The sequence below is a fragment of the Sceloporus occidentalis genome, unplaced genomic scaffold (genome assembly GCF_023333645.1).
Source record: "Sceloporus occidentalis isolate IW3139 unplaced genomic scaffold, rSceOcc1.0.p SCAF_3, whole genome shotgun sequence".
In the NCBI taxonomy this organism is placed as follows: domain Eukaryota; kingdom Metazoa; phylum Chordata; class Lepidosauria; order Squamata; family Phrynosomatidae; genus Sceloporus; species Sceloporus occidentalis.
This window is the reverse complement of record NW_028316983.1, coordinates 206,915,656-206,942,023: the sequence shown is the minus strand read 5'-3', so window position 1 is coordinate 206,942,023 and position 26,368 is coordinate 206,915,656. Positions and strand designations below refer to the sequence as shown.

General features: G+C 39.7%; 1 protein-coding gene across 6 annotated transcripts in view; it reads left to right on the top strand.

Moving 5' to 3' along the window:
• The first annotated feature begins 8,180 nt into the window (after positions 1-8,180).
• The window catches only part of NCOA2 (nuclear receptor coactivator 2), a 196,237-nt gene continuing 178,049 nt past the window's right edge, over positions 8,181-26,368 (top strand). For 4 of the 6 annotated variants that reach the window (XM_089517437.1, XM_089517435.1, XM_089517431.1 and 1 more), the window contains exons 1-2: positions 8,181-8,331; positions 20,826-20,902. The gene's annotated coding sequence lies outside the window, so the exon portion shown is untranslated. Of the gene's footprint in view, positions 8,332-20,822; positions 20,903-26,368 lie in introns of all 6 variants that reach the window. The other 2 variants (XM_089517432.1, XM_089517436.1) reach the window with 2 other exon arrangements.

Below are 26,368 nucleotides of genomic sequence, written 5' to 3'. Positions count from 1 at the left end.
CCTAAACCAATTATGGCTTTAGAGGTTATAACCAACACTTTGAATTGAACTTGAACATAAATATGGATTTGCACTGATCTTTGGGCACAATACAGTCAAATACTGTTAATGCTGAGAAATTAATCATGTACCTACAAGTTCCCATCTTATGTTCATAGACTTATTTAGCAGATTTCACTTACAGTAATGTGGTCAAATCCCCATACATTTCATGGAAGAGCAGTTATGAACCCACGTCTCCAGTCTAATCTGTCGTTTGCATACACCATTCTGGCACGGGATTTAAATGAACGTGATTTAGACAAAGGATATGCATATGTAGCAGAGACTATGCAGCCAGAACTTTGCTGCCTGATTTTACTGCAGTAGTGGCACTTTTAAAAATGCACAGCTGCTTTTTAAAATGCATAGCAGCTTGTCTCTTTGAAGTAGCAACTGCTGCAAAGAAACTTGGAATGATCATGCTTCCTTAAAACATCTTGCTTTATTTCCATTTCTTTAGGATATGTGCATAGGACTGTGACTATTATGTGAAATACATTAAATAGCTTGACTCAGTGCATATTTGAGTTGATAACCTATAACAGGAAGCAGTAGAACATCCTGTTTCTGAAGAAACAAAACAATTTTGCAGGGTTTCAAATAGCCCTTTCAAATATTCAGATTTAACTTAACCTGAATAAGTTCAGGTAAAGTATATGAACATAAGAATTATGTATGAAAGTATTTGCAACTAAGGGAAAATCATCTTGGCAAATGAAAGTTATTCTACATTAGAATATGTCTTACAGGCAATATATAACAAATACAATTGTAAAGAAACCATCTAGAATTAGTAAGCTTAAATGTTTGAGTAGAGGGGATCAGTTAAGGGTACCAAAAGTGATCAAATTTAAATGGAGCAAAGTATTTCTTGCTTCAGAAAATTGTATGGAATTCATGGTTCGTCAGAAGTCAACAGGCAACTTGAAGGCACATACAAATGCACAGTGTGCTTAAAATGGTTTTTTCCCTGATCCTGAATGGTGATCCTGGAAGAACAGAGTATCTTATGTGATATGTTCTCTGGCTGCTGCCAGGTGGCATTCTAAACACTTCTGTGGTCAGTATAATTTTAATTTTAATAACATCTCACTAAAACAAGAGTGGGAATACTGTAGCCTAGTTCTAGATATTGTTGGATTGCAACAAGTGCATACTTGGAAAAGAAAAATAGAAGATGGTGATGAGGGAATGCTCTACTTGGAGGTAATTATTAGCTAGCAGCCTAACATATGCATTCCTTTTGGGAGGGACGATAATTCTGGGGGTCATTGCCATTATGATTCAAATCAAATTATGAACCGGATTATATGTCCGTCATTCCACTTGAAGTCGGTTTCAATCTGATTAGCATCTGACTGAGTTCCTTAAAAGTGGAGTAAATGCAAAAAAAACCCACCAAAAACAAACAAACAAACCCAAAAACCCACACTCTTATTTGGCAATACTTTTCAAGAGGTTCTTTTGAGAAGAACCAAATCACAAGCATGCTCAACAAGTGGGAACGACCTTCGGATCACAATCGCATCTCACTGGAGAGGAAGGAGTATGACAGAGGAGTTGGCAGGGGGTGTCACCGATACAGCCTTCGGCTACTTGAAATATGCTAATTTTTGAGCGGTGCCCTTTGTCTACCTGCATGTGTGGTGGCTTTTTAATATTCCATCTTTACACTGATCAATTCCTACTGAATCTGGCCATGATCCTTTCTCCACTGTAAGAGATTTTTTCCCCTTTGCTTTTCTTTTGGAAGGAATCTGGTGTCTGTGGGAGGGAGATCTGATGTGTTTTTGTTTTTTAATTTAGTGAATCAGTAATGTGATCTCCCATCATCTCATTGAGGCACCTAATCAAGCAAGGGTTTCCCACCTAATCGAGCAAGGGCTTTCCTAAAACAACCCTTGCTGGCAGACCACAAAGCTAAAAAGTGATCAGAAACAGGGTAAGTATTTGGGGAGGGGGGCACCACAAAGGATCCTCTAGCGTCACTGAAATTAGGCATGGCTATGTCACTGAAATGACACCTGGCCATGTCATAATTGATGCGACAATGCGATTAGCTTGATCGGCATTTTAAAAAACAGAATGGATTGAGCGGCACAAATTCTAATGGGGATGATAATCGTATCTTGAAAAACCTTGAAATCAATGAGGATTAAAAAGATCACTCATTGATCTGATGCAAAAGCAAATTGCAAACCAGGTTAAATAGTAAGTGGGAATGAGGCCCTGCAAGACTTGGTTGCAGAGTCCCACTTGCAAAAAGGTAACATCTGGATAGAAGGTATCCGCTCGCCGCTTTAACCATGTTTCACCTCTTTTATCCTCCCTTCATTGGCTCCCCTTCCCCTTCCGCATCCGGTACAAGCTTTTATTATTGACTTTCAAAGCCCTCCATGGATTGGCCCCTCCTTACTTATCTGACCTTCTTTCTCCTTACATTCCTACTCGCACCCTCTGCTTTTGTAGTCAAGGTCTCCTGTCACAGTGTAGGACTACCACTGCCCCCTCCCGAATTCATCCCTTCTCGCTTGCTGCCCCTTACTCCTGGAACCTTCTTCCCCCACATGCACACCTCATCACTTCTCTACCCAGTTTCAAAACTGAGTTAAAGACTATATTGTTTAGAGAAGCATTCCCAGAGGCTAGCCCCTCTCTGACCCAGGAAGCCTCCTTTTAACCGTTAATTAAGAAGCCAAGCACTTCCTCCAGTCCATCTGCCTTGGTCCAGGCCTCAGAGGTGGAGAACTGCTGGACCTGATCCCATTCCCCACCACCACTCCCTTCTCCTTTTGTGTTGTGTCTTCTTAGATTGTAAGCCTGAGGGCAGGGAACCGTCTAACTAAAAGATTGTATGTACAGCGCTGTGTAAATTTACAGCGCTTTATAAATAAAGGTTAATAATAATAATAAGAAGAAGAAGAAGAAATATTGTCCCTCTAGGAATGCTGCTCTGTGGATGCTTATTGGGAGCAAGCCCAGCTGAGTGGGATTTACTTGCATGAAAAAATATGCATGAATTCCAGTACATCTAAAATGCCTTCTGCAGTAAAATTACTTAACCTTGTTATACTGACAGTGGCCATTACATAATGTTGTTAGTGTGTAGTTTTAGTGGCCATGAAATCCAATGGATGACCTTGGGCAAGTCACACTCTCTCAGCCTCAGGGAATTACAATGGCAAACCTCTTCTGAACAACTTGCCAAGAAAACCCTGTGATAGGTTCTCCATAGGGTTGTTATAAATTGGGAATGACTGGAAGGCATACAACAACAACAACAACAACAACAACAACCACTCACCAGGTGCTTCATTGATTGGTGGATGCTGACTTTCACAATGCTTTAAAACTTCAGTTTACAGGAGCATGGACCTTGGCAATCTGTTTCCTAAATGACCAGAGCCCATAATGTGGATACATACAATCCCATTATAAGATGCCACTGACAATGAGTCTTGTTTGGCTAGTGGAAAAACCTGAGCTTAGCTGAAGGGCAACCACTAGTATTTTCATTAAGTCCACTCAGACTGTGGCATCCCTTCCTAAGAAAGCTCACCTGGCACCTTTCTTTCAGAATGGGAGGCAAAGGAGTTTATCAGACAAGGGAAACTGGAAATATAATCCAATGGCAATCCGAATGCAATCATGGGGTTTCACGTTATTGCGTGATAGACTACCATACGCAATTTTGGGCAATGGCAAGCTAATTTCAGGCAAGGGGAAGTCAGTTCGAATGCAATTCGAATTCACATAAATTCACTGAACCAGCGAATTCATGTGAATGCGTTCTGGCTCCACTTTCTTTTCATTTGAAATTAAGAGAAATTTCTCCCGTGTGATAAACTCCAAAGACTTTCTTCCTTTGTCAAGCTTTTAAAACTCTTAAGTTGCACGCTGTTTTATGTCTTGTTTGTAATGCTTGGTTTCCATTGCCATTTCATTTTGTATTACTGATTACACTGCTTTGTATTGTCCTGGAAACTGCTCAGGTGGAAGTACAGTTGGCCCTCCACATTTGTGGCTTTGACTTTTGTGGATTTTATTATTTACGGATTTAATATGTTCTCTCTAGGAATCTCTAGGTCCTCTAGCACAACTCTGCTAAAAGTTGATCATAGAGTTGTGCTGGAGAATCTAGAAATTCCTAGAGAAAACATTTCTCTAGGGCATTTGTAGATCCTCTAGCATGACTCTATAATCATCTTCTGGTAGATGTTGACCATAGAGTTGCACTGGAGGACTTGGAGATTCCTACAGAGGTGTTCTCTTAGGTAAAAAGAATAGTGTTTTTTTATTTGGGTTTCCCCCCACATTCACGAAGGTCCTTCATCCCTAACACCAGCAAATGTGGAGGGACGATTGTTGTTAGCTGACTTCAAGTTCACTTCAATCCATGGCAAGCCTATGAATGAGAGATCTCCAAGTCACCCTATCCTCAGCTGCCCATGGCTGTGCCTTCTCTGATTGAATCTATCCATCTGGTGTATATGGTTTTCCTCTTTTCCTATTGTCCACAGCATTACCAAGCATTATTATCTTTTGTTAGTGAGTCCTTTCTTCTCATGATACAGCCAAAATACGTTAACCTCACTTCAGTCATCTTTGCTTCTAGGCATAGTTCAGGCCTGATTTGCTCTAGTACCCATCCACTGGTCTTTTTAGCAGTCCATGGTAATCGTGCAGTGTACACATGTATTAAACCAATGGAAAATATAATCCCTCATATGACTATATGACTGCACTTAATTCCAATTTTTGTGCTGAATATCACAACCATATTAATCTTAGTAACTGAGAATTAGCTTGCTGTAGTCCAAAAAGTTTTCTCCCAAGCTCTACTGCAGAGTCATTATACAGTCTTCAAAATCATTGCTTTGAAAAGGAATACAATGTATGCATATTACCCCTTCAGAGTGAACCTATTGTGTAATCTGCAATCTGATTCCCTTCTACAATGTAATTGTTTTTAAGAGATTAAAAAAACCCTAGCCAATGTACAATATCTTATCTCATCCTAAGCTTAAAATTTAGGTTTATAAGGTTTGTGTAGAGTTTTAAACACATTTTACATTTTAAAGATGGCTGTTTTAACTTTTAAAATGGTTTAATTGTTTTTTTAATCTTATATTTATAATTTTACTGCTTTTGTATTTTTTTTAATTGAATTGTTTTAAACTTGCTGTTCGCTGCCTTGAGTCCCTATAATGGGAGAAAGGCGGAATATAAGATGATGATAATAATAATAATCTCTTTTAAATTTCTAGTTATTAGGCTTTTTACTATGAGTCGAAATGTTTATGCAGCCTTTCCTCAGCACATATAGCAGATTGTTTTTCGATGCACACATTCCCTCGATACCTCTCTGTTCTGTGTGGCTTAAACCTTAACAAATCAAGGAAATCTATCAAGGTGAACAGAAACTCTTGGTCCAAAGAGAACAAACAGGGGAAATATGCCTATAAGACGTTGCAGGTTGTGTAGTATTTGAACATGAACCTTGCAAGGAACTTCTAGATGCCCAAGAAGCCGGCAACAAATTAATAAACCACTGTCAGCATCAGAAATAATGATGTGAAAATCTCTGTGTCAGAAGTAATGATTGCTTTCTGCATGTCAAAATTCACAGATAGGTATTTTCAGATCCTGTGATAAAGATTTCTCAGTTTTGTATGATTAATATTCTTTTTTTTTACTGTTGAGCTTCCACACCTTTATCTGCACCACTCTCATGTTTCATGTATCTGAAGTATGTGTGTATATCATTGAAAAAGCAACACCACCACAGACACATATGTCGCTGCAGTGCTGTGATCCACCAACACGCATGCTTTGTCGCATTGTTTTCTTTTGTCGTCCCTCGACCCTCTCTTTGTTAATGATACAATAGCATCCCTTTCCAGTCCTTCCCCTCTCAGCCACCAGAGAGGGTTAGGTGGGAAAGCGGCCCTTTCTATGTGTATTTATGTTGCCCTTCTCTCCAGCCTGGGCTGCAGTTTATTTATCTGCTGCCCCTGCAGGGCCAAAAGAGAGCAGCCTTTGAGGGGGAAGGAAAGTTCAGGGTGACCCAGAGGTCCTCCTTTTCCAGGACATGTCCTCCACTTCAACCTTCTGCCCAGGAGGAATGTCCAAGAGGTCCTCCATTTTGAGCAAGACTAAGAAGCAAGAATATATATATTCTATGAGCTTTTATTCGGTTATGTAATCTTAGTAACTGACAACCAGCTTGCGGTAGTCCAAAAACATTAAAATAATAATAATTTTACAATCCCAAGTTCTGCTGCAGAGTCAATGAAAAACATAGTCAGTATATCTTGCCCTTTTGCCCTTCTGACTTTTGTTCCAATAATTGTACTGTTCTGATCATACTATTATCTCAGTATTTATATTTTTCATTATATTTTATACTGGTCAATGACCGAATAAGCTATTGATTGATTGATAGTCAGTATATGCACAATACTTCTCCAGAGTGAAACTATAGTGTGTTATCTACAATCATTTCGTCTTGAAGGCCCCTTTTTTGTAGGGAACACATTTTGTGGGGAATAACATCTGTTTGAAGACATTTTGTGGGGAATAACGTTTGTTTTGAAGACATTTTATGTAGAATAACATAATGCAGTACAGCTTGGGAATTTTTATTTTATTTTATTGGACTACAACAAGCTGATTGTCAGTTACTAAGGTTACATGACCAAACAAAGGCTCAAACACTCATTAGAAACACACACACACCATATATATATGAGAGAGCGATTGAGAGAGAGAGAGAGAGAGAGAGAGTATAGATATACATATAAATGGAGGATGTGTCTTGCTTCTTAGTCCTGCTCAAAATGGAGGACCTCTTGGACGGAAGGGTGAAATAGAGGACATGTCCTGGAAAATACATTTGAAGACATTTTGGAGTTTATCACACAAGAGGAATTTTTCTTAATTTTGAATGAAAGGAAAGTGGGGCCAGAATGCATTCACGTGAATTCACTAGTTCAGCGAACTTACGTGAATTCGAATTGCGTTCGAACTGACTTCCCATTGCCCAAAAATAGCTTGCCATTGCCCATAATTGCGTGTAATCACCTCTCACGCAATAACGTGAAACCCCATGGTTGCGTTCAGACTGACTTCCCATTGCCCGAAATTGCGTGTGATCACCTCTCATGCAATAACGTTAACCTCCATGATTGTGTTCGGATTGCCATTGGATTATACTTCCAATTTCCCTTGTCTGATAACGTCCTTTGCAGACATTTTGTGTGGAATATAGTTTGTTTGAAGACATTTGGAGGACATTTTGCTGGGAATAACGTTTGTTTGAAAACATTCTGTGAAGACTAACATTTGAAGACATTTTGTTGGGAATCACATTGGAAGACATTCTGAGGAGAAACGTTTGAAGACATTTTGTGAGAAATAACATTTTCTTGAAGATTCTGTGAGGAATAAAATTTGAAGATACTCTGTGAGGAGTAACACTTGAAGCCATTTTGTTGGCAATAACATTTGAAAGACATTATGTGAAGATTATAACATTTGAAAGACGTTCTGTGAGGAATATGACATTTTAACACTTTTGGGGGGTGGGGGCAGGAGAATACATTTTCTCAAAGCCATTGTGGTGGGGACTGACATCATTTGGAGACATTCTGTGAGGAGTAACGTTTGAAGACATTCTGTGAGGAGTCACATTTGAAGCCATTTTGTTGGGAATAACATTTGAAAGACACTCTGTGAAGAATATAACATTTGAAAGACATGTTGGTGTTGGTGTGGAATAAAATTTCCTTGAAGACAAGGGTTTTGGGGTGCCTTGTGCTCCTTTGTGGTGAGGAAGAAGGGGCCACCCTGAGAAAGTGTGGCGAGTGGGCCAGGAACTTTCTTCCCAGCCTTGAGCTGGTGTGGACGCCTGCCTGACTCCTTCTCTCTCTATGTGCGTGTGTGTGATTGTGTGTCTGTTGTGTGTCTGTTTCTCTCTCTCTCTCTCTCTCTCTCTCTCTCTGTGGAGTCGCCACTGAGAGGCCACTTTTTGCGCCTGGCGACGGCAGGGAGTGGCGGCGGCGTTGGTGCTCTGAGTAGCTTTGCGGCTGCGAGGAGGAGGAAAGGAGGAGGAGGAGGAGGAGGAGGGCGAGCTGTGGGAGGGTCTCCATTGAAATAAACAAGCAGCCAGTGATTAAAACGGGAACATGGCGGCCGCGGAAGAAGACTCAGCCGCTCCTCCAGCTTCCTCTTCTTCTTACAAAGCGGAGAAGGTCAGCGCTGGAGCCCGAGACAGGAGCACTGACCTCGGTAAAAGGAGGGACGCCTTTTGTGGGTCAACATCTGCAGGGCAGAGCAGGGGGAGGCTGGGGTTGGTGGCTGGGTGGGCGACCGAGGGGGTCCCTCCCCACTCGCCTCTTGTATAATAATGATTATAATAATAATGATGATATAACCCCGGGTTTTGTGTGTCTGCAGCGCTGCTGCTGCTGCTTTCTTGGAGCCATATGTGTCTGTGTGTATGTATTTGCAATTTTGCGAGGAGACTTGTGTGTCTTTCCAGATTTGCTCCCCTTTTACCCCCCCCCTTACAATCTCTTTACTAGACGAGTGACCAGACACGTCCTCCTTTTCCAGGACCCGTCCTCCATTTCCACCTCCTCTCCAGGAGGGATTCCATTTTGAGCCTGGATTTATATTTCTAGGAGTGTTTTTAGCATTTTTATTTACTCACGTCCTCCATTTCCCCTCTTCCTCCCCCCTTGCTCTGGAAATGTCCTCCATTTTGTGGAGCTTCGCAACGAGGACAGGGGTGACCAGGCACGTCCTCCTCTTGCAGGACCCGTCCTCCATTGCCACCTCCTCTCCAAGAGATATTCCGAAAAGCTGCTCCACTTTGAGCCCAAGAAGCATGGATTTGTATTTCTGTATGAGTGGTTTTTTCTTTTAGTATTTTTATTTAGTCTTGCCCTCCATTTTCCTCCCTTCTGGAAATGTCCTCCATTTTCTGGAGCTTTGCAGTGAGGACAGAGTGACCTCTTGCAGGACCTGTCCTCCATTTCCACAACTTCTCCAAGAGATATTCCAAAAGGTCCTTCATTTTGAGCCTGACTAAGAAATCATGGCGTTGTATTTGTAGGAGTGTGTTTCTTTTAGCAATTTATTTAGTCGTGTCCTCCATTTTCCCTCCCCCCCTTTGGAAATGTCCTCCATTTTGTGGAGATTTGCAGTGAGGACAGGGTGACCTTTTTCAGGACCCGTCCTCCATTTCCACCTCCTCTCCCAGAGATATCCAACAAACGCCCTCCATTTTGAGCCTAAGAAGCATGGAAGACATGTCCTGGAAAAGGAGGACGTCTGATCACCCTGACTTTTCCTCTGTCTCCCCTCCTTTTTAGGAGCAGCATTTTATGTAATGTCCTCCTTGGTCACCCTTTCGAGTGGGCGTGGGGTGGCCCCTGGGAGGGGAAGTAAAAGGGTGGGTTTGCAAAGAAAATCTATCTCAAGTTATACATATACATACATACCATATATATATATATATATATATATATATATATATATATATGAAGGCGTGGTGAGAGTGTAGCAGTCTAAACAGAAAAGAGAAAGAAAAGGGGGGGGGGGGGAGAGGGAGAATTCAGGGTGACCAGACGTCCTCCTTTTCCAGGACATGTCCTCCATATCTGTCCAGGAGGCATTCCAGAAGGTCTTCCATTTTGAGCCTGACTAAGAAGAATGGATGTTTTGAGCTTTTATTTGGCCATGTCCTTCATTCCCCCCCCCCTTGCAGTGTCTTGTCCTCCTGAGTGTGGAGGACATCTAGGGTAGGGAAGAGGTTATTAATGGAGGAGGAAGGAGGAGGGTTTCTGAGAGGAAAGGGTTTCAGGGGTGACAGTGAAGGTCGGGGTGGCAGAGAGCGAGAGGACGCCCTTTCTTTCTTTCTTTCTTTCTTTCTTTTCTTCCTTCCTTGTTGAGGTGGCTTTTTGGGGGGCTTTTGTGTGGTGACACCCCCACACATCCTCAAAGGGAATGGCTGCCTCTTTCCTGTCAGGATGATGACCAGATGTCCTCCTCACACACACACACCCCAAGGAGGACAAGCCGCTTCAAAATGGAGGACGTTGCCAGGAAATAATGGAGTTCCTGACTAGATGAAATCCCAACAGACTCATCCGCACCGTGGAAACAATCCCTTTAACTGCCAGGGTTCAGTGCTGTGGGATCCTTGGAACTGTAGTTTATGGTGGCACTCTTCTCTGTGATGTCTCCCAAAACTACAGTTCCCAGGGTTCCACAGCATTGACAGTTTAAACTGGTGTCACACTGGGGTCCAAAACACACTGCAGAAATAATCCAGTTTGAGACTAGCTTTAACTTTCCTGGCTCAATTGCTAGGGAATGTTGGGAGTTGTAGTTCTGTGAGACATTTAGCCTTCTCTGTCAGAGAGAGAGAGAGAGAGAGTTCTAGTGTCACAACAAACTACACTGAGCCAGGCCAGTTAAAGCAATCTCAAACTGAAATAATAATAACAATAATAATAATAATAATAATAATAATAATAATAATTTGAGGGCTCTCTGAGAGAGAAGGCTGTGAATGTCTCATCACAAAGCTCCAGTTCCCAGAAATTCACTAGCAATTGAGCCAGGGGCAAGTTAAAGCAGTCTCAAAACAGGATTATTCCTGCAGTGTAGATGCAAGGTGGGGGGGGACAACACCCCCCCCCCGTCTTTGCATGCCACCACCCGGGTTTTGGGTCCTTGTGTGTGTGTTTGTGTGTGCATGTGTTTTAACTTCTCCAACTTTGGGCGCCCCTCGGCGTCTCCCCTCGGCGACCCCCGGCGAGGCCCTCCCTTCTGGGTGCATTGGCGCTGCTGCTGCTGCTGCTGCTGCCGCCTCCTTTGCGGGGGAAGGGAGCCGAGGAGGAGGAGGAGGCAGGCGCCTGGGTGCCCTGGAGGGGGGCAGCGCGACTGCCGGCGCCGTCGCTTCCAGGGGGAGGGGGCGGCCTAGGCAGGAGCAGGCGCTTTTCCCCCCGCCTCAGTCCTGGATCGCTTCCATTGAGCCCCTGCCTGCAGCGGCGGGGAAGGGAACAGCTCCACTTCTTCTTGTCTCCTTTTTTTTGTTTAGCGTGGAGTAGAGGAGAGAGAGGGCCTGTTTGTATTCTCCCTTCCTCCTCCTCCTCCTCCTCCTCCATTGTACAACGGGGTGTGTGTGTGTGTGTGTGTGTGTGTGTGTGTGTGTGTATTCTCCTCCCCCTTCCCCTCTGTGGCAGGGAGGGTGTGTGTGTGTCTCTCTCTAATCCCCTCTCCACCTGCTCCCTGCCCTACCGATGTGGAGGGGGATGGGGGAGTGTGTGCCTCTGTTGGACTGTCAAATGGTAGCACCACACGCCTCCTCTTCTTCCATCTTTTCTTTCCCTTCCTTCCTTCCTTCCTTCCTTCTTCCTCTTCTCTCCTCCTCCCTTTTCCTCCTCCTTCTTCCTCCTCCTCTTCTTCTTCCCCCTTCTCCTGCCTCCTCTTCATCTTCCCCCTCTCTCATCTTCCTCTTTCTATTCTTATGCCTCCTCCCTCTTTCCCCTCTTCTTCTTCCTCCTCCTCTTTCTATTCTTATGCCTTCTTCTCCTCCTCTTCGTCTTCCTCCTCCTCCTCCTCTCTCCTCTTCTTATGCCTCCTTCCCTTCTTCGTCCTCCTCCTCCTTCTCTCTCCTCCTCTCTCCTCTTCTTATACCTCCTTCCCTTCTTCGTCCTCCTCCTCCTTCTCTCTCCTCCTCATCCTCTTTCTATTCTTATGCCTCCTCCTCCTCCTCTCCTTTTTCTCCTTCTCCTCCTCCTCCTCCTGGCTTCCCTTTCCAGAGAAAGCTGCCTGGGATGTTAAGTGGCGGCGCTGGCGGCGCTTGGAGTGCGGGAGAGGCCCCTGTGATTTCATCTTGCGGAGTGATGGCGTTTCCTCCCTTTTTATTTTCTTATTATAAGCAGAAGCTCTGCTGTTTGCCTGCTCCTGCCCACAATATGATAGTTGCAAAGGTAGCTAGGGTTATTGGTTGTCCTGGCAACTTTGACTTTGTTGTTCATGTAATATGTATTTTGATCTACATGCTACCCATCATTCCATATTGCTCTGGGATCTATGCAGTTGATTCTGATGGATGAAAAGTGTGTGAAAGAGGCATGGGTATGGATGTTGAATAGTAATGAGGAAGGAAAGGTAACCTGATATCTCTCCAGTTAATCAAGTCACTGGTTCATCAGTAAAAAAAAATCAAAATTAAAATTGACAGCCAGTTCTCTTTCTTGAGAAACACATTGGTCCGCTCTGAAACCAATTTGGAGGATATCCCTTTTGGAAAAATCCAACTAAATTAGCTTTGTGAAAAGTTATTGTTGGCTAAAATGCCCTTTAAGATGCACATCTAACCCGCAAGACACAGATGTTCAGCTGTGATAGGAAATAGCTGCAACTATAGAAGTCATAGTAGAGCCAGCGTGGTGTAGTGGTTTGAACATTGGACTGTGACTGAGCACCAAAATTCAAATCTCCACTCACCCTTGGAAACCCACTGGGTGATCTTAGGTAAGTGACACTCTCTCAGCCTCAAGGCAGCATTGGCACACTCTCAGCCTCAGGAAGGCATCCCTCTGAATAGTCGGAAAGGCACACAGCAACAACAGTAACACACTGTAGTAGTCATAGAAGGCCGTGCAAAGTATAACTAGATATTCAACATCTTCCAACTTCAGTTTCTTATGGGGAAACTATGGGCCCGTACAGACAGGCCAAAATAAAGCTGCTTCAGGTTACTTTGGAGGTATGGTGTTTCAATGACATACGCATCTTAAGAGGCCAGAAGCAGCACCAAAGCTGTGCTCCAGGCCTTAGGACTAGAGGGTGGCTGTGGCATGGCTTCTGGCCTCTTAGGATGCATGCAGCATTTAAACAGCATACTCCAAAGTGACCTGAAGCAGCTTTATTTTGGCCTCTCTGTATGGGGCCTATGACAATTAAATTTGACAGTTAAACATCTTATACACTTTTCTGTCTTTATAAAACCACATCTTTTAGTAATCTGGGTTTTGTTTTCAGTGTTTTATTAAACACTTTATTAAAAGGTGGTATTGTTATAACAAACATGCCTTTAGAGGCTCAAATGCAATATGAAAAGGTAAATACTATTTATATTTGCTTTATACACTATAATCTTTCTTGTTTGCCACACAAGGCAACACATCAGGTCTGGCCAGTGACAAGATCCCATCCCAACATGAGAGTGAGTTGGACAGAATAACCAGTTCTTAATTTCTTGTTGCATCTGTTATGACATACTGTGTTTAATACAGTATCAAAATTTGCAGTATAATTGAGGAAATCTTGTCCACTGAGACTACCAAAAATGTACACTTGGCTGCCAAGTTTTGATTTCATTGTTCAACTAATTTTGTTTTCATAAGAAATGACAAAGTAATGAATACAAAGTAATGAATACAAAGGCTTTAAAGTGGAAACGTTATGGTGCTATGAGACCTTTTGTTGATGAAATAAACTACTATACCAATACAGTGACTTATGTGATCTTTATAGATTTAGGCTCTCCTTGGTGCTGTTATGACATTTCATATGTACGATTGTGCCATATGGCAAGGATAGGATTCTTTGTGCCTACCTGATTTGAGTGACTGTAGTTGGGATTCTTGGGCTACTGCTGTATTATTACTTGGTTTTAAAAGTGTGACTCTAGCCTTAAATGGCTGAACGAAAACTAATAATGAAGTTCAGTTCTTTTATTCCAAATTGTGTAAATGCAGTGGCTGGATTTGTATATACTATTAAATTAGATTCTGGTTTGTTGCTCTGTATCAATCCACACCCCCAGACAAACCATTGTTTGTTAGCCAGCCACAAATCACAATTAGAGGCCAAGATTAAATCATGGCTTGTCGTTGCATGAAGACTCAGAACTGTAGTTTGTCCATGTCTTGTTTTCTCAGTTGCTCATCCTGAAACAGGAACTAAGGGCTGGGAAAGAAACAACTCAGAAATAGGGGAAATGAAGTAGGTGTGTTTGGTCATTTGCATGACAATTAATGGCAAAGTAAGAAACCATAGCTAACATAAACCATGCCTTAGGTCCAAAACACACTACAGAAATAAACCAGTTTGAGACCCTGGCTCAGTGCTAAGGAGTCCTGGGAATTATAGTTTATTGTGGCACCAGAGCTCTCTGAGAGAGAAGGCTAAATGTCTCACAAAACTGCAGTTCCCAGAATTCCTAAGCATTAAGCCAGGGGAGTTAAAGCAGTCTCAAACTGGATTATGTCTGCAATGTGTTTTGGACCGAAGTGAGACTTGTAAATGCAGTCAGTGTTTCTTCGTCCTTCCACACTTGTTAATTTACTTAACATTGCTAGGTTGATTGTGTTGTCACCTTTTAACAAAATTGTCATTAAGCATCGTGCTTATTTAGCATAACCTACCATTTCCTTACCACTCTGACCCATATTTTGTCACTTTTCTTTCTGCTTACATGCATACATGTGAATATGTACTTGCCAACTAAACATACAACTTTGTGTGACTGGAATCCAGTCCGTGAAGGACTGTGGAAACTTTCCTAATTTTTAAGGTGCTACAAGAGTCATTATTTGGTGCAAAATAGATTAATACTGCTTCCCCTGTGGAGGTTACTACTCTCTGAACTTTTTTTTTTTTAAAAAAAGAAAATAGTTATCTCCGACCATAACAATATAACGTGCCCCATGGGTTCAGGCAGACTTTGAATTTAAATTGCAGAATTTCAGGCCCATAAATATTTTTGTAAAGCATTCATATATATTATATATTTTTTAAAAAAGATGATTTGCTCTTCTAGATACTTCACTTAAAAGTTTAGATATTACATGAATGGTCATCATTTTTCTCTGTTGTGATGTTCCTGTTAACACACTTTATAAATTACTTTAATCAGTACTCATTCATTTTAAATTTTGATACAGTTTATGTTGTGCGCTTTCAGATCATTTCTGAATCACAACAACCCTGAGGTGAACCTGTCACAGGGCTTTCGTAGCGTAAACAACAGGGAATTTGCCTTTCTTTGAGGCTGAGAGAGTGTGATTTGCCCAAAGTCACTCAGTGGGTTTCTTTGGCTTAGCGGGGATTCAAAACCTGGTGTCCAGAGTGATAATCCAACACTCAAATCACTACACCACGCTGGCTCAAGACTTCATTATGCCTGAAAGTCAAGAATGCTAAACATGCTTTTTATCATGGGATAACAATGGGTCCAGTTAAAGGCCAGCATGCTGTCATGATTTGAGCATTGGACTAGGAGACTGAGAGACCAGGGTTCGGATCCTGGCTCAGCCATGGAAACCCACTGGGTGACTTGGGGCAAGTCACACTCTCTCAGACCCAGAGGATGGCAATGACAAACCCCCTTGAAGAAACTTGACAAGAAAACTCTATGATAGTGGTCATAAACTGGAAATGAGTAAAAGGCACACAACGAGAACAACAACAATAATTATCGGTGCAACATATTGAGCTGGAAACCATTTGTTAATAAAACTATCTGATAAGCATGCTAAACTGAATTAGTACAATAGCTTTCAAATATCTTATTTTGTACACTTTTATAAATGGTATATTAATTGTGTGAGATTTTCTATTAGCATATTAAATTTTCAACTGTCTTGAGTTGGGTATTACAACAGTTTCACCTATTTTAAAAAGTACAGGTTGGAAAATGAAGAAGCCATTAAGAAAGACAGCAGCTTCTACAGTTCCAACTGTCTTTTTTTCTCTCTTTTTGTTAATAATGTCACTGATGTGTTGGTGTAAGGTGAGGTTTTTTTGCCAAAATGAAACTCATACAAAGAGAATACATAACTTAGAGATTTTGAAAATGGGAGCTGTAACAAGTCTGCAAGGAAAACAGGAGAATTCTACAATTGCTTCTAAACAATAGGCTAGGTGCTGAATAAACTGGCCTTACAGTCTTCAAGATCCTGGCAACTTAGCATAGCAAGCAACCTAAAATTGAATTGTATATTTGGCAGGTTCTCTGTGTCCTTTTCTTTGTTCTTGCTTATGGTAAAGGGAGATACTAGTAATACCAGATAAACTGACTTCATGGTGTTTCTTCTTGAGCAACAAAACCTAGATTTGTTTTTTTACAGGTCAAATATTTTTTAACTAGATTTGATATGTATTAAAGAATCAAATATCACTTATTTAATTTTCTGTGTATGTATTCACACATGTGTGCACACATACATTAAAAACCTCCCTTATCTGATCCATACCAGATTATTTTATAATAGATTATTAGAATTGTAGTATCTCATTTTTCATATACCAGTATTTTAAAAAAGGGGGAAAAACTTCTATGGTTCATTTATTTAATGGAAATGCTATTTGACCATTTTGGATTATGGCAAATATTTTAGTGTGGCTAGTAATATGTTGGGAATAGGAAGAAATCTCTTTGAATATACAGAGATTTCCAGAAAGATGTGCATCATCAGCTGTGGTTCAATTGTGTGCATACAGAATTGAGCTAGCATTCTTCTTGAGGATTTTTAGCTTATAGAGCTTTTTAAATGTAAGGGTTGTAAAGTAATAATAATTACAGAGTGACTATTAATTTGTACAGTTTCAAGTTTTTTAAAAATTTGTCATCTCCCCCCAATTTTTCAAAAGAAAATAGTTTATAATTATTGTTGTTACATTAATAATAAAACATTGAGAACCAGTGTGGCGTAGTGACTTGAGCACTGAAGTAAGACTAGCGATCAGGGTTAAATTCCCATGAAACTCATTGGTGACCTTGGGCAAGTTACACACTCTCAGCCACAGGGGAATGCAATGGCAAACCTCTGAACACAGCTTGTCAAGGAAACCCTATGGTAGGTTTGCCTTAGGGTCACCATAAGTCAGAAATGATTTGAAGGCACACACACAACAACAAAAAATATAACAACAAATACAACTAATAAAATGAGTACAATTTTACTTCTGTTGAAGTCTGTAAAATGTTAGTTAATTTGAATTTCAGGGCAGTTGTTTTAAGATATTTTTCCCCTCCCACTTTTGATCATTATCGGATACAATCCATCCCCTATTGGCTCTTTAGTGGGGTTCATACAAGAAACTTTTATCACTTTTTTTCAGAGGAAGGCACAGAATGAGCTGTGGTCTAAAAATACTAAAGAGAAAACTTTTTGTGTACCAAGCTGGATATGAAGGAGGATGTGCACCTGTACAGTAGTGATATTGTGTAAGGCTGCTTCCTGCTGAAACCATTGTTGATTATTTGGTGGCAGTTGATGTTGTCTTGGCCATATGCTTGGGGACTGTCTCACAAGGTATCAGTTTTGTCAAACATCCTTGTAGGGTAGAAATTCAAGAAGAAAAAAGTTCTCAAGTCCTTCAAAATCAAGATGACTTGAAGTATTTCTGCACTGTGTAGGATGTAGCCACACCTAGCATTTCTTACTTTTGTTGCAGAGTATAAGTATGCGACAACTTGTATAGTTTCAGTCTGATTTCTGCAGAAGGAAAAAAAAGAGTCCACATTTGTTCCTGGATCTGTATCCCATGTATGAAAGCAGGGACAAAGACATTTAATGCTTTTATTGCTGAGTCCACTGGCATCAAGTATTTCTTTGGAAATGCAACTATATTTTTATTAACTGATGCATTGTTTTAAAATAAAGTCAGTTCTTGTTAGTTTGTCACATTTAACCTGTTGTTTATTATGTGTGTTTTAAATGCTTTAAGTAAATTGGAATGTATCATATTCTTATTTTTTTAAACTATGTTTTACTGTATTTTAAACTGTTGTAGTTTATAAAAATTATAAAAATATAATTTTTATTTTAACATTTTTAAAAACCTCTGTATCAAATGGATTTCAGCTATAACTGCCTTGAATACCATGTGAGGAGAAAGGCAGTAAACAAATTAATTAAATAAATATATTTCTTGAAGGATCTATAGATACATTTCCCCATTAGTAACTGTATTAAGATACAAGGAAAGAGCACTCTTTGGATATTATAAATTAAGCAGATCTATATAAGTTGACACATGGGAATAATCATTGCTGTGAAATCCAAAGTCTTAGACTAGCATCATGCTAGCAGTAGAAGCTTTTCTCCCTCCTTCCTTCTGGAGCTTTGGCACTATTCCAAAACTTGTTCTGGAGCAGTTCATAATTCACCAGAATTGTTATTTTTAAAACACATGGATTAGTTTTGACTTGAGTATACCCATTAAATCAGTGGGATTTACCTACATGTTGACTTTCCATTCAACAATTAATTGACTGATCTTTAGTTGGGGCTAACTAATAGGATGCCAACCACAAATAGCCTCCTCCCAGTTCCACTTGATAGAACTACTTCTGGCAATGTAAGTGCAACTTTGGATCCTGAAAAATGGCATAGATTTAGTATTTTTTTAAAATGGAAAATGACAGTATTTGCAAAGTTTGCAATCTCTGTGTTGTTGTTTTTTTCCTGGAGTTGCCCTACATTCTTCGTATTCTTGGTTTGATAGCACAATTGAAAACATTGAATTTAAAAAAAAATATTGATCAGGATATATATATGCTAACAACATATAGTAATCATGTAACATTTTTCTGTTCTTGGTTCCTCATCCATCTGCTGTGTTCACAATCCCAGTAACAGTTTATTTTCAACTGAATTATGTAGTATATAGTAAAACAGTAATAAAATGTGAAGAATAAAAACAATTACCGGTACCTTTTAGGCAGTTAGAATGATAGCACAGTGTTTAATAATATCCAGTCCCCCCTCAAAGAATACAGCATTTATATCAGCTAATGATCCATGGCAGGACATTCTAGAGTTAAGGCGTCATCACTGGGAAGGTCTCCTCCTATTCCAGACTTAGGGATGTACCATGGAAAAAGGCTCCTGTAACTCAGTGTAACATGATTGAGGCTTTGATTCAGTTTATAGATAACCAAATGATTTATAAACATGTTTGTATCTGGATTATTTAATATTAATCCAATGGATTAATATTTACATTAAAAACCCAATTGAAATAAAACAGTGGACCTGGAGACAACACAGTAACACATCATCTATTGCATTCCTCCTTGTTTGAGAACTTTGTGTACATTAGAGTCTTAAGAGTTCTGGATCAAGATATTTATCATTTTCAAAATAAGTACATTTTGTTTTGTTGAGTCACTGATGTTCTGAGCAAAGAGAAGGCTGCTATCCTATGTGCACTTACTCATTTCAGTAGAATTTGTATCGGTGTAAACATGTATGACAGTTGGTGGCATCTAGTCATTTATTTGCAGTATTCAGATGTTCTGTCATTTATTAGTCTAGTATTGCAGAAAGCTTGCTGAAAGCCATTTCAGGGAGTTTGGATACGAAGGTGCCCTTCTGTGTGCAAAAGTCAACTTCTGCTCTCAACAAGGCAGTTCTGTGTCTCATGATAGAGCAAGATTGGGTAACTATGCTGAGGGCAGGGGCCAGTGTTCACTTCTGGAGTCCCTTGTAGACTACACCAGCGTGTCACAGGGCACAGGAGGTGATGTCCTGTAATTTCCAGTGACCATGTTCAGCTGGTTTTCAGCCTTAGAAAGGGTTTATGGGAGAAGGAGTTGGGGAGGGGGCAAATTACCATTCTTCATTTAGTTTTAGTCATTTGTGGAATAAAACCACCAGGGAAAAACAAAATTTTAAAAAAATTAAAATACAGCCAGTTTATAAGTTTTGACAGGACTTCATAGACTTTTGTCTTAGTACACTTTAAAGCAGCCTTGTAACTAAGTTATTGTTTCTATTTCATTATTGTTGTTGTGTGCCTTCAAGTCACTTTTGACTTATGGCAGCCCTAAGGAGATTCTGTCAAGGGTTTTCTTGGTATGATTTTTATAGAAGAGGTTTGCCATTGTCTTCCTCTGCGGATGAGAGAGTGTCTTGCCCGAGACTACCAAGGGTAGGGATTCATAACCATGAATCTATGGCCAGAGTAGGGATTCATAACCATATTTCCTGGGATCTTTCCTGTTCTAGCACTTAAACCACTATACCACGATGAGTTTCATTTCCATGTTATTAGAGGGAAAATGTGGCTAAGAGAATGGCCTAAAAAAGGCCACCTTCTCAGTTTGTACCTGGGCAAAGGTTCAGATTTCAGCTCATTGTTTAGGAAGTTGAACAGTTTTTTAAGCTAACTTTAAAAAATTAACTATTATCTGCAATTTTCACTATCCACAGTATGTTTGGATACAGTGGTTTTATTGTAACAATAAAATTATTTAGAAATGTTTCAAGGTAAAACATCGGGGCCAAATATTTAGAAGTAAGGGATGCGGTGGCTCAAGTGGTTAAGATGCTGACTCTGTTGATTGCAAGATCAGCAGGTTGGCAGTTTGAGGCCCAGGTGCCGCATGATGGGGTGAGCTCCTATCACTAGTCCCAGCTTCTGCCAACCTAGCACTTCAAAAACATACAAATACAAGTAAATAAATAAGTACCACTTTGGTGGGAAGGTAAACAGTGTTCTGTGCAGTCATGCTGGCCACATTATCACAGCGTAATCTCTGACAACACTGACTTGACAACCTTGTCAATGGGTAATAATAATAATAATAATGATAATAATAATAATAATTTGTGTTGCTCATACCTTTACCTTTACCCTTATTCAGTAGTACTTGGAAGTGTCAAATATTTAAATGTTACTTCCTCAGTATAAATTACATCATTAATTGTAATGTGGGAGAATATTTATTTTTGTTTTGTTTTCAGCAGGCTTGAAATGTTTCTGAATACTGAAGCTTTCAAAAATACAACCTGTAGTACTGATTTGCCTGCCTCACTGCATGTTGGTAAGTTATCTCTGTTTAATATAACTATATTGTATGAAAGTTGTTATTTTATCATATTATATGCTGCTCAGAAAATAAGTTCTTGTTCAGTTATAGTGATTTCCTTTCCAGACCTCCAATTCTATAGAAATTTAGGCCTAGTATATCTGCTATAGTAAGATAATTTGTCTAAAATATGTTCATTTGGGCCACATAGAGCAGCATCACTGAGTTAAAAATTGGACATCTGTTAACCTACAGGGCTATATAAATAAAGCAGAATAATAATAATAATAATAATAATAATAATAATAAACCACAGCCATGTCTGTCTGGGGTTATAGAGAACATATTTCAAGTTCATACTTATTTGATAGATCTAGATGTAAATCCAAATCATGATTTGATGCTACTTGAAAAATCTTGTGGCTGCAAGGGAAGGCTGAGGGATAAGACACACGCGCGCGCGCACACACAGAGGAGAGTGCATGAGGAGACTCAAACGGGGAGCTGTTTAACGATCCCTGGCTATGAAGGAAGGGTGGGCACTTCTTTTAGGAACTATGTAAGCCATATTAACATATTGCTCTGTATATAAGTCAATGAATGATTTTGGAGTCCATTTTGGGGCAGAAACTTCTTGACTTATAGTTGGGTATATACAGTACACAATAACATGTGCTTTAAAGACAGAATAATGAGGGACAGTTGTGAAACTCATGGATTTCTGTTTGGCTGTGTGTTCTTGTGTAGGGACCCGAAAGAAAATAATTTACTTGAAAACAAGGACTCTAACCCAGTAATTAGATTTGGTGAGTGGTTAGCGAAGTAATCAGAAGGTTCCAGGTCAATGTTGGGGGAGGGAGCATGAGGGGGAAAATAATCATCATTTGTGTTGCAGATATTGTTGCTATGGTTGCAATAGTGCATAATCTGTTGTATCATCCATTTCTTTCAATTCACAAATTTAAACTTGATTTTTGTATGTAATTTAAAATGTTTTTTTAAAAAAACTGGAGAAGAGTTGGCTTTTGAGTTGGTAAAAGCCATTTGATTTCTTCTTTGAGTCTGAAGTTGCCTCAGGTTTACACTTTAATTGAATTTAGGATAATGTCTGTTGCAAAAGTAAGTAAAAATATGTAAAATTTGTCATTTAGAGTTAGTGTGAAATTTGGATTTAAATCTGTACTGGATTTAAGGAATTGAAAGCTATCAACATCTAATAAACTGGATGTGGCTGACTCTTAAAGAGAAAATAACTTTTTAAGGATAGCTGGGTTATGGGTTTATGAAATATTTTTGTCTAACTTTTGCTGAGAAAAGTTAATGAATAGTTGCATGGTTGAAAATAATGATTAGATATAGTAGTGCATATAGAACAAGAATAAAAATGCTCAAGTGGGAGAGGAAAAATGCTTGGAAGAATTATGAGACATTTCTGTCAAGGACAAGTATAAAACCTGCATGTATCTAATGAGGCATAATCTTTGTGGTGCAGCATCAGGGCCTTTTTAAGATAATGAAAGCAGAATGTTCACCAAAAACCCCATTCATGCAGTCATTGTGGTTTTACTAATCAACTGCTGGACTTGGAAAATCCATGTTCATGTCCTGATTGTGTCGAGAGGTCCAGCAGGTGACTTTGGACCTTTCTAACCTTTTGCACTGGGCTGTTGTGTGATTAAAATGGAGATGAGGAGGAGAAATGTGTAAGGTTACTTACTACTGAGGGTGCCAATAACAACACAGGCCCATAGGATCAATGGTGACAAACTCCATGCCATTCTCTTTAAATCCACAGTCAGTTCTGGAAACTAAATATAATATATATAAATATTATATAAATATAAAATTAAATAGCAGTAACAGAGCTAATAGTTTTTTGTGGTTTTTTCGGGCTATGTGGCCATATTCTAGAAGAGTTTATTACTGCTGTTTTGACAGCATCTGTGGTTGGCATCTTCAGATGCCAGCCACAGATGCTGGCAAAACATCAGGAATAAACTCTTCTAGAACACGGCCACATAGCCCGAAAAAACCACAAAAAAACGATGGATGCCAGCCCCGAAAGCCTTCAACTTCACAGAGCTTATTAAATTTGAATTATTATTATTAGGTGAAATTAATACATTTCTCACTCTGTATTATATTAATATTAACTTTTCAGTATTAGAAACAGTGGAGGCAAGAGCAAAAGCAGTTGTGTGTGGCTCTTATGTAAGGAGTTAAATATATTAGTTCATGTTTCTTCTCTTATTGCAAGAGGTATGTTCTTTTTTTTCTAATTTAAAACCTGGAATTGGGCAAGGTGCAGATCCAAGTGTACAAAGATGAAACTTAATTACCTACATAAATTTAGCTATCATCAGTATAGTATCCTGTACACTTTCCTATATAGGCTTATATCCCTGTCTACTCCGATGAGGGTTTTTCTTTCCCTTCCAGTATGTTACACTGCTTGAAAACCTGCTCCAGATGGTTTCCCAGCAGTCTGGAGCAATTTTTGAGGGCCCATATGAGCTATGGTGTGTTGTCTCCTTCTGCTGATGAAAGTAGTTCCATTAAGAGAATGACAGTGTTGGAAACCATCCAGAGTCTTAATTTTCATGCTTCAGCTCTACAGACAAAACCTGTACAATTTATTAAATGAAATAATGATATTATGTCATACTTCTAAAGCAGATAGATAATTTTATGTTAAACATTCTTTATTAAAGAACTGAGGTTTGTCTGGGGAAGAATTTTAGGAAAGTAAGGACATCAGAGCCAGCATAGTGTAGTGGTTTGAGCATAGGATTATGACTCTAGACCCTAGGGTGACTTTGGACAAGTCACACACACTCAACCTCAGAAGAAGCCAAAGGTAACCCCCCTCTGAACAAATCTTGCCAAGAAAACCCTGTGATAGCTTCATCCTAGGCTCACCATAAGTCAGAAACTACTTGAAGGTACACAGCAATAACAAGGATATTGAAAAAGCCTAAGTCCTTTTGTTGCCCCCAGCTAGAATAGACCCATTGAATGAATACTTGTCTCACTGATTCCTTTGGTCTATTTTAGTTGGGATTAAGAACATGAGCAGGGTCAGCCCTGGTTAGTACTTGGATGAAAACCGCCAATGAATACCAGGTGCTATAGGCTATATTTCAGAGGATGGAACTGGAAAACCACCTCTAAGATAACCCTATGAAATTCACGGGATTGTCACAAATCAGCAATTAACTTGAAGGTGTGTACACACTCAACAACATGATGGACACAATTTTTTATCTTTTTCTTTTCTTGTCTTTTGATATTCCATTTCAAATATGTTATGAATGGGTTTAGATGAAACAGGATGTTATTACAGTACAGGATAGTTACTTTCAAATAACTTTCATTAAGTGCCATGAGAAATATTTTCTTTATTCCTTAAATCATAGCCATAATATGTAGCGAGGGGGTGTATTTCATCTGGATATGAGAGTTGTCCCCTTCATTGTGGAAAATCAATAAATAAGTTTTAAATTTAGATTGATACTGATACATCGGTGTAATTCAGCCTGAAAGTGCTATTGGGGTCAAGAGCAGGCAACTGAGCACTTACATCTTCAGAAATGTCTTGATGCATTTATGAAGGCAGATATTCCTCCCAGCATTTGCTCTTCTAAACCTTACTAAGTGAGCATGGTGAAAGATCTGCCCAAGTGAGTGTTTGATAGTAAATAGTTCTAATTAAATACAAAGCCTGACAATGACACTGATTCTTGGATGAAGGCCAATAGATTTGTCTTGTCTTTCAGAAAATTTAATTTCCTGGTTCTCTTTATCTACCAGCTTGTTAAAAGATCTAGGAACACTTCTGTATGATGATACTGCTGACTTTGCTGTTTCTTCATGTTTCTTCTAGGGAGTCCTTGTAGAAACAACCTTTTGTTTTAAATTCTTAGCATAAATATATGCATAGGTTTATTTCCTTGGTACTCTGTTATTTGGAGTGATATTCTATGGGTTTGTTAAGTCAAACTTGAGATCTCTTCAGGATAACTAATTGGGAGGCTCTGCTTAGAGATCAGCAATTAACTGATTGTATAATATCTTCAAATAATGTATGTTGTAAGTATTTGCTTTTGGTTATTGAGACTTGGAATGTACCTGTAACATTTCTTTGTGGCTGGAACCTCATTTTCTACAACTGTAGCTTAGGGGTGATGATAGAGTTTCATCCAAGCTAGCATGTCAAGGAAGCATTAACTATGGCACAGAAGTAAATGAAATTTTTTACTGTCAAGACTTCTCTCGCATACTTGAACTAGCACTTGGCTAGTTTAGGGGTTACTTTGACTATTCTTGGTAACCCCTAAACTGTGTTGGTAATAGTTTCAACTTCTAATTAGGGAAATACATCTTGGCATACCTCTGGTAAAGTTAGCGCAAATAACATCTTTGAAGAGCAGATGTTTTGTGTGTGTGTGTGTGTGTGTGTGTGTGTGTATACCTTCAAGTTGCCTGTCAACTTATGGCAACCCCATGAAATTTGTAGGGTTTTCTTAGGCTAGGAATACCCAGAGGTAGTTTTGCCAGTTCCTTCCTCTGAAATACAGCCTACATCACCTGGTATGTGTTGACATTCTCCCATCCAAGTACTAATCAGAGCTGACCCTGCTTAACTTCCAAGATCAGCTGGGATCTGGTGCCTTCAGGATATTTAGACCAAACATTTAGTATTACTCTTGAATTAACTGATGAACTTCTTTCACCACTCCTGACAGCCCTCTTAATACTTTGTTAACAAAGATCTTTGGAGATCAGCTCCATAATAATGCTGAGAATGGCATGTTAAAAGCCTTCAGGCAGTTGCAGCATTTTCTTCTGGTAGCAGAACTCCATTATATGAGGATCTAATTTTTTTTTGTCCTGTCAAACTTCATGAATGAATGGAGGGCTGTCTTTGTTTCTACAATCATTTAAATAGTATGCCATTAACTGCTTCTCTCAAGTACACTTCCTCAGAAGGAAGGGTGGGAAAAATGTACCTTCATTTCAGGAGTGAGCAACACTTGGCCCCATTGGATTAATTTTACAGCTTCCACCATTCTCCATCTTCCCTTCTGCAGCCTTTGCTTTAGTGCTGCCAAATTTCAGTGGCAAAACAGTGGGAAAATATTGCAGCTTTATTAAAAAACAAAGCAAGTCAGAAGAGCACACCTTATTTTAAAGCAGAATCATGTTTCCAGAAGCTTCCTAAAAGCATGGCTGCTGTAAAACAAAATGTGCTTTTGTGAAGTCAAAGGCTTTCCTGGCCAGCATCCATAGTTTTTTGTGGGTTTTTCGGGCTATGTGGCCATGTTCTAGAAGATTTTCTTCCTGACGTTTCACCAGCATCTGTGGCTGGCATCTTCAGAGAATGCTTGCCTGGAAAAAAGTGGGTATATATATACTATGTGAGCAAGCATTCTCTGAAGATGCCAGCCACAGATGCTGGTGAAACGTCAGGAAGAAAATCTT